The sequence below is a fragment of the Esox lucius genome, chromosome 17 (assembly GCF_011004845.1).
Source record: "Esox lucius isolate fEsoLuc1 chromosome 17, fEsoLuc1.pri, whole genome shotgun sequence".
NCBI lineage: Eukaryota > Metazoa > Chordata > Actinopteri > Esociformes > Esocidae > Esox > Esox lucius.
The window spans coordinates 34031608-34041631 of NC_047585.1; positions in this window are offsets into that span (position 1 = coordinate 34031608).

Sequence of the window (10024 nt, forward strand, 5' to 3'; positions counted from 1 at the left end):
GCATATCAAGTTGGGCAAGCTGTGACCCTCCCTCTGCCTGTGCGCATGTGTCCAGCATCTTCACCGCTCCATTCTCAGCCAAGCTTGTCGCTAGATGGCTACACAAGCCACAGTATTTTCTCATCGTCCATACGCCGAGCATTTGTTTTCCTTTGACGGTAAATAAACCCCAAATGAAATGTGGCGTCAGTGTATGTGTAGACATTTCACTGCTCTACTCTGATCCGTTCAGTTTGATAGGCTACATACAGTAGATTTCTCTAGGAAACCGACTCTCTGGAGACCAGAGTTTGACTTTGACTAACCTCATCCCCAGGCTATTGTGCACTGTTCATTTAATGGCATGTTCATGACCATGGGAACGTATCACATATGACTTCTCTGTGGATGACAGTTGGAGAATTGCTGAAGTTGGTCTTTGGGTCCTGATACACTTTGATTGGCTAATGGCAAGAACTCTGTGTCAACCATTATGAAAATGCAGCTACCATGGGTTTAAACACATTAGTGTTCTGAAGCCATATTACCAGATTGCTTCTAGTAAATCATGTTTTGTTCTTACAATTAACTCGCACAAATATTGTTATCATTGTCATTTCCTTAGTATTTGGTATCTTTTAGTATCCCCATTATTTGCTGCCTGTTCAAAGTCCTAAGAGAGATTTTAACAAATATTTTTCAGCGGCAACGTTTTCTGGATAAAAGAGGGAAACAAAATCTGTCCACAGAATTTTCACTTACATTTATTAACGCTTCCAATGTGTCTGTAGCCCTACTCCTTTTATTAATGTTCTCAAAATGAACACTGGCACAAAATATACATAAACAGTTCATTGTTGAATACAGACTCATTTTGCTCCATCATTCTCTGTAGGCTCTTCTTTCTGAACAAAACACACACGAGTACTGTTAAAGCATCAGAAAATCACTTTGGCATGAACCAGGAGGTAGGGGAGGGCTGAGCTGGCCTGTAGGAATGAGGACAGTCTTATGATGTGTTAACAGTAAGGTTGTGAAGCAGAATCAGGTGACAAAAGCAGATGGGAGAGACAATGAAATAATTGAAGACCGTAGTGTGGGGAGACAATAAACATTACAACGATGCATGAGCATGGCTGAAAGGGCGGGGTTTGAATGGACAGATTGAGAGGAGACAAAGTCCTGATCAGAGACCTGGAGGGGTGTTGCAGTGAGATTAGTTAACAGACAGCATCTAGTGTAGATGATGCGACATGCATTCCCTTGCACTCTGAAAACCGGGAAAGGGTTAAGGTGAAAAGATCAATAAAAGGCCGGTCACCATCCGAGAGTGAACTTATCAAAGTGTCAAGCTCATTGAGGAAGTCTCCAAGGGGACCAGCAGGATGACAGATGACAACAGTGTGAAGCCTGAATGGACAAGTGCCACCACAGCTGCAACCAGACGCCCTTAGACTGTGGAAAACCTCACAGATGGAACAGCTGGAGTAGCAGTGCTTTTTTTTTTGGGGGGGGGGGGTAATCCATGTTGACGACATTGCCGAAAGGTCAAGGGTTGGAAGGGAAGCCCAGGCAGAGATTCATTTGGCCCTGCTGACAGCAGATGGACAGTTCCTAGCGTACTCCAGTCGCAGGGTTGGAAAGGTCTTCGGAAACCACGACGACAGGAGTGAACGGGGACAGGAGAACACACAGATACTGTTGATTTGACTTAAGTTATTTGGAAGGTACAGTAGTTCCAATGTTATATGACCCCACTAGCAGGAACAGGTGGTACAGTTGTATAGTACAGCACAAGTTAAGTTGTTTTATTTAGCAGAACATGTTAGACATCCTGCCCTTGAGCCTGGAGCAAATGTGGGAAATCAGTCCATAGATCAACATATCCACTGTGCTAGTGATCAACTTACACTGGGGTCTACGGGTACTACCAGCGTAGAGAGTGAGAACGTTTTGAACAATATTGTTCCTTTAAAACTCATCACTATGCTTAGAGCACTAGGCTCAATAAATACCTATAACAAACACCACAGTTTCTCGAATGCCATTCTGGAGGCCATGCTGTGTGAGAATTTGGATGATTCAGACGTAATTTATGATTGTGGCGCTGTTCAGAGGTAAACACTAATCACACTATAATGACACATACACACGCAAACACACACCCAAATTCTCAGATAGCACTAATGAAAAACAGGCTAGCTGAAACGCAAACCAGACATGAAGAGAAAATACCATTTGTACCGAAAAATTTGATGAAGACACACTTTATGAGGGTGTTCGGAGTGCCTGAGAGCCTCTCCTGGTGCTGTACTGAGGTACACTTTGTGTCAGACTTTTTCAACAGACACTGTGCGGAATTGCAGCACACCGAGTGTGCACACTACTCACAAAACTGAGAAGGTGCAATTTGTTTGAGTGTCTTAAAGCCTGATATGCTACAAGAGAAAAGTACAGCCATTTGCAGGTAAATTATACAAAAAGGATGTGCTGATTCCATCTGAGCTAACAATCAGCTTGGTTTATGGGCAAAATGATTCCCACGTTGCAGTGATTTGATGAGAAGAAACCAAGGTGACTCCTCCTTATGATCTGTCATTGAAGACTAGAATGTGTGGGTTCTGTATCAAATCATTATACAAATAGGAATATGTCTATCTGATGAGACGTCTAAAAGCCTTCTGCGTTTTACAGTTTCATGTGCGTGCGTGTATGTGCATATGCATATGCATGTAAGTATGTTTGTTTAAAGGGATTTTTAAATTTATAGTTTTAAATGAAAGTAGATTTTCAGATTGAGTCTTTCCAACCCCAGATGAATGGATGTTAAAAGGTTACCATTCTAGTTTTGGATCACAATCACATACTCAAACACTGGATGTCTGCCAATGTTTTAAGGTTAAACAAGCCTTGATTCAGATCTTTTTCAGGTATGACACAACATTATCATAGCAAAGCTCCTCTAACCAGCACAATGACTACTATTTTTGGTTGTTATAAATTCCACAAACTAATGAAATCTACTGTTTAAAGCGAAAGCATGGAGTGTCCATTAAGTAAAATTTAAGTTATCTCTTTGATCCACCTCAGAAGATAACTCTAACTGAAATATGGACTGTTTCTGTGTTGCACTTCAGCTTCACCTCTAGACCCATCTGCTTCTGGTTAAATGAGCTCCATGTAATGGTGTGTTTGCACCTTACTGGCACAAAAGCCAATGGACCCTCTTAAAATCCCTGTCTGTTTTCAACAAACCTGATAGACCACAGCTCACATGATTCCTTCCATCATGAGTGGAAAATAGAAATAGAAGCCAAGCTACATGCGCACTCACACACAGAGGCATGCAAGTACACACGCACACGCACGCGCGCACACACACACACACACACACGCACCTGCAGATGTTTTCCAAATAACCATATGCTTTAAGTTCAGTGCTGTTAGGGAGCACTTTAGATGAGGTACTAAAAGACAACATGCTTTTGTAATATCCACCACAAAAAGAGTTACGGATGCACAGACGCACGGTCGGACACAGAAAGCAGGATGCCAGAGCTGCTGTCTAGATGCAAACCACTCTCAATCTAGCACAAGCTTTTGGACTCACGTGAATGCCCCTCCGGGAAACACCATAACTATAACATTGATTATGAAGTAGGTGATTCACAACTTATCTGGGTGGAAGTCATATTTATTTATTAAGAGACAGTATTTTGTCTCTATTTTTGTCTTGATTTTATTAAAATATTTTGCCCAAGTGATAAATTACCTGTTGATCCATTACCGGCTCTACGGAAAAACACACTGATTAGAATTTTGTGCTAGGCCAGCTAAGAGATTAACAAGAACTATTACCCCTGTTTATTATCTCAACAGCCGGCCAAACACACACGAACAAATTCATAACAACCAATAGAAGATGGGGGAAGAAGAGCCCCAGCAGATGCTTGGGCACATGGTTGATGGTCAGTCTGGCCTGACTGATTAGTCTAGAACGATGCTTTTGAAACCTAAAAAAAAAGAAATATAGAGGTTTGGGGATTTACTGTCAGCTATACTGAAGGCCTTCCTCTACCAGAGGGCTGATGGGGATTTGAGGCAACAGGGTTTGGGTGATCAATGAGGTTTCAAGAAAGGACAGCAACTGACTATTTTCAGTGTTTCTGGAAGGATATAAAGCCATGCTGAGGAATGTCTGAAGAGACTGGATAATCATAACACAACAAAACAATGCAAATTCCAACAGAGTGTGCATGTGTGTGTGTGTGTGTGTGTGTGTGTATATGTGTATGCGGTTTTTATTATCCTGGCATGGAACCAAAATCACTGCAAGTATAGTAAAACATGGTAAGTATAGTAAAACATGATAAGTATAGTAAAACATGATAAGTATAGTAAAACATGATAAGTATAGTAAAACATGGTAAGTATAGTAAAACATGGTAAGTATAGTAAAACATGGTAAGTATAGTAAGACATGTAGTGGTATGGTTTAGGATAAAACACATACTTTGGGTTTGTTCTAGAAACAAAGTCATGAGATGTATTTTGGTATCAGATTATTTACGTTTTAAGGGAAAATAGGTCCCCACAAGGATAGTGAACTTTTATAATGTGTGTGTGAGAGAGAAAATAAGAGAAAAATTAATTTTTTTTTAAGAGTGTTTACACAAAAATGTTAGAGTGTTTACACTAAAATGTTAAGAGTGTTTACACTTCAAGTGTATGTGTTTACACAGTTCCCATAAACGTGTTCTATATTACATACTAATCTAATCAATTGCTACAATCTGACCTTTTCATTCTTTCTCCGATGTTTTTGTTCTTCTTTTCATCTCTTCATGCAGTCATCTCCACTCAGTCAATCAAGTTCCACTGGATCACCAAGTTAGCATAAGACCTGTTTACCATATCCATTACTGACATTTTCCTAAAGTAACAGTGTCTTACCACTGAACTTTGGCTCACATCAACACTCTCGAGTTGAACACCGTTTGGCATGACCCTGTGTCCTAAATCACACCCTATTCCCTTTGAAGTGTACTGTTTCCATGGGTTCTGGTCAAAAGTAGTACATTATAATTGACACGTTGTGTGATGCAATATACAGGGACCATGGCAAACATGATCTTCCTAATATTCCAAACTTTTATGGTGGTCAGATTTTCAGGGTACACATCAGTCATGAAGTGGACAGGCGGAAGGTGGATGGATACAACTCACCATGCTGTGAGGAAGTCATGTTTTGACTACTGGATATTTGATCATCATTTAAAACCTATCAATAGATTGAGCTAATTTAACAAATAACAGAGAGTTGAGGGGCCAGGACAGTTACCAGGTCTGGAAAATGTTAGTATGCCCCTACATACCCATTAAATTGTTTAAATTAGAATCAGGGTCTAACAAAAAAGGACCTAATTATTAGAAAATCCTTAGTCACTTTGAAGGTCAAGACTTACACAATGAAACATGGTTTGCTTTATCTTAATCATATAGATGTGTGGTAACAGACATGCCATGCTAAGATCAGAGGAGCTCTCTGAAGCCATTAGAAGGAAAGATTGTTAATGCCCATGACTGTCAAGGCAATCATACCACTGCCAATGGGATTATCCACAAATAGATGCAATTCCTCTAAAGTTCTACGATGTCCCACCAAATTATTTTTAAAGAAGTCTTGTCACATGCTATACACAGGGAACACCAAAAGTATTTGGAAAGTGACACATTTTTGCCAGGCCTTGCTTTCCAGCTGTTTGAATTTTAAATTATACAATGACTATCGGGTTAAAGGGCTTTCTGTCTGCTTTAATCTGAGGGTTTTGTCATCCATTTTGGATGAACATCTGAGAAATTCATGCCAATTGTGTACATATTCCCATCATTGTAGGGTATTTGGACAGTTGCTGTTTTTAATAGTCATAATTGTGGTTTCTTTTTGTCATTAGTTCATGCACAAGAGAGCTGTCAATGTTCATGTAGATGTTAAGGTAAGGTAAGACAAGCTGGCCATCATGAGGCAGATCAGAGAGAGCAAATCGATGATAGGAATAAATATACATGTGTCAAAACCTCAAAAATGTGAAAAGGTACTAAAATAATCTAGATTAGATATTTTTACATTTTAGTAATTTAGCAGATGCTCTTATCCAGAGCAATTTACAGTAAGTGCAAACATTTTAAAAGAGCTAGGTGAAACAACCACACAACTTAGTAGTAAATATATTCTAATCAATTACTTAGTTATCGGCAAAAATCTGTGCTGAAAAGAGGACAATACAAATAATAAATAGAAAACATTTTACATAAGACAACAGATAGAGGTTATGGCAGTGAAACTATTCTAGGTACTCAATGAAAACCTGAGTTTTCAGATGTTTAAGATAGACAGAGACTCTATCCTGGCCTCCAAGGGAAGCTTATTCCACCACTGAAGTGGCAGGACAAAGAAAAGTTTTGACTGTGTGGATCGGGAACTGGCCCGAAAGAGTGGACGAGCCCAGCAGTGGCTGGTAAGGATGTAGGCTTGGTAAGGATGTCGGCTTTGAGCATTGCCTGAAGGTGGATGATAAGCTCCTCTTGTTGTTCTGTAGGGAAGAACCAAAGCCTTGAAGCAGATTCAAGCTTCAATAAGAAGATAGTGTAGTATGCAAAGCAAGAGACATAGGAGAACTTGGAAAGGTTGAACACCAGGCGGGCAGCTGCATTCTAAATGACAAAAAGATGAACCTGTACCAGAGTCAAGAAAACAGGAGGAAAATAAGGAATCATGATCCAAAGTGCAAAACCTCATTTGTGAAACATAGGGGAGGAAGTGTTATGCCTTGGGCATATATGGTTGTCCTCATTGATGATAGGACCAGCATAAGAATTTCACGACGGCCATGGCCGTTGCGTTCCCCTTCACTACTGTCAAAATCTCACGGTCAGCAGTCGGTTTGTTTGGTTGTAGTTCACAACTGAGAACAACCAGAAGAACGGACTACATGCAGGTAAGTAAGCAAGCTAGCTAGTTATCTATCAAGAAATAGCTGAATTAGTGCTTAACTGAATCAAACCTCTGTTTTGGAAGGAGCGTTAATGAGCAACTGGGAAAGTGGGAGAATAGCCCTGAACGCTTTTTGAGAGCTCCGAGAAGTAACATTAGGTTTGAGATCACTAGACATGGCAGCGTTTGTGGTGAAAACTTAAAAAATGAAAATGTATTTCTATATGCACAAATAAATAAATACATTTGTTTGTTTAGGTCATACTCATTAGCCCAGGTGATTGTGTTGTTAAAAGGATATTTCGCGGTTTACTTATGTGTAACTGAGTTAATGTAAGCCTTCTGGCTAGCTAGCCTAAACTTCACCTAGCCCTAACCCTAACTATTTGTTGTCGTCATGTGAACGCTCTCACCTAAAACATGTGAAATGAAACACAATGAAAATTCCAGAATCTATAGACATAATTTCAAGGATTAAAACATGATAATTGAACTTTTTATGTGGGAATAAAATCACATCAGTTATAATAAGTTAGTATTCAAAGTATGATATTAAAAAAGTGAATAATGTATGTTTTTATGTCATGCATGCTTTTTTCTTATCAGCAATTCAAGTTCTTTTTTGTAAGCTCCAAATCCTCCTATTTCACTCAGTGGTCTTTGTGCCCTGGTATGTGGCATTTGTGCCCTAAACATTTTTGTGACACCGAAGGCCAAATGGCCTTTCCCCTAGAATAACAAAATTCCAAGCCTGGACATGACTCCTGATGAATACTGCATGATACATTCTAAATTTTACAGAAACATGTTGTTTTCTCAGATACAACCAAAGGCCTCTAAACTCACTGTGCAGTACCTCATCACTGACCAAAAAGGCAAAAAAGGTTATTCAATTATCAAGTCAATCACTCAATCTGAATCAAATGTAGTTTTTATCATGCTGTAGGCAAGACTGAAGTCAAAAAAATCTATTTTACTGGAACTGTGTAAAACTGAAGATTGTTTCAATACCCTAAAATGGGGTTACTATGTCAATTCTTATAATATATAAATGAGTTCTACAACATGGAAGAAAACAACCACAAATTAAAGATGACAGTCCAAACGTTAACCCCATAGACTTTTTACAGGAATACACAGCCAAAACTCAAATGGTTCCCATTCCAGATATGGAGTTCAGCGTATCAGAAACAACTGGACAGATTTTGACGAAAATTGGTTGAATGATCTGTCCTGTGAAAGGGATTGTGCGTTTCAGTTAGATTAGATAAAACTTTACTGTCATTGAACAAGTACAAGTACAGTACAATGAAATGCAGTTAGCATTTAAACAGAAGTACAAATAGAAGAGAGCAGAAAAGGTACAAGAATTAAGTATATGTATATAACAAGTGGAAAGTAAATGCAGTACAAATGGAAATATTAAATGTGCAATTAAGGCAAATAGAGGAGGGCAGAAAATGTACAAGAAATTAAGTATACTGTATGTTACAAGTGGGATAAATAGTTGTGCAGGTACAAATAACAAATCTAAATGGCATTCTAGATGTCCAATCAAGGCAGATGGACAGAAGAAGGTAGCTTGTGCAACTGGGATGCAGAGATAGCATAAGTAGCAGAAAGTAGGTCCCTGAGGTACTAGACGTGTATGTAACAACTGTAAGTACCAACTTGCATTTTTAAATGTCAGTGGAATTATAGAAGTCCGCTGACATTTGTTGTGCATGCAAAGGTCTCATTATTTTCCCGATTAATACCTAAAACAACATGTCCACTATTACTGGCACATTAATGTTTCAGCCCACCATATTGGCTACCAGTATATTATCCACATATTCATATTCTATCCGTAGTCTAAATTAGGACATTTTGCATACCTACTCTTACATTTCAGCCTACATGTGGGAGACATGTATACTATTTTACATTATATAATGTTCCTTTTACATTATATAATGTTTCACTTCATGCAACGTTCCTTGTGAAATAACTATAAATAACTACTTTTTTATATTCAAAATCAATTACATTCTTCAAACAGATGTTTTCCTGACACCAGTATCAAGATGTTTTCCTGACACCAGTCATGCATGCACAGCTTCACCTAGTTTGCAGAAAACTAGGAGCTACAGATGCTCAAAAGGATGAAATGCTTTAAAGTTGGATTTACTCAAAATGAATGACATTCCTTAAATGGTTTTACAGAGAGAAGTAAACCTCTGTTAATGCTATGGATATTTTACTGACTAAAAACTGACAAACATACCAAGCTTTACATATAAGGAGATGCAAAGTTAGCATGTTTCTCCCTAAAAATCTATGTAAATTCCATTGCATGGATAGCGAGAGGTTTTTTAGAAAATATAAAATATGACCTTGGATTTAGTTCCCATGTTTGGCAGAGCAATGACAAATACCATACATGTCTCATAGTTTGTGTGGTATGTCATTCATGTTCTGTATATTAATTACAAGCTGATAACTACAAGGCGATTCATTAACTAAAAGGTCATTAATCACATTTTTAATCAACAGAAAAGTGATTACAGATATGATAGTCAGAAAAGAATCTACATAACTCAGTTTGCTCTATTTGGGTGGTTTAATACCTGAGCTTTCTGTGATGTGGGATACAAACTAACATCTGCACTTACATTCTGCTCTACTCTGGTACATATGTGCTCTGCCTTGAATCTGTACACTAGGTGCCATATCTTTAAGAGGTCAGTAAATAAAATGATTCTGGTGAAGCAACCATTTTTCTTTCATTGAGCAAGGCAATTCATCCCAGTTGTGCCCTGCAGTATGTGTGGACTATGGTTTAAAGCCATAACGCTCTCCACCAACACATCTATCATGTACATTACCTGCTAAACAGATGTACATAATCAATTGACAGAGAAAGGGGTGTGGTCAGAAAGAGATAAAGAGAGAAAAATATGGGCAGAGACCAGAACCTCCATAGTAAAAACAAGTTGATACGTAACTCATACAAACAGGAGAGAGAGAAGTCATGAGATGTTGAAAAATGGAGACAAATGTACTGTAGAG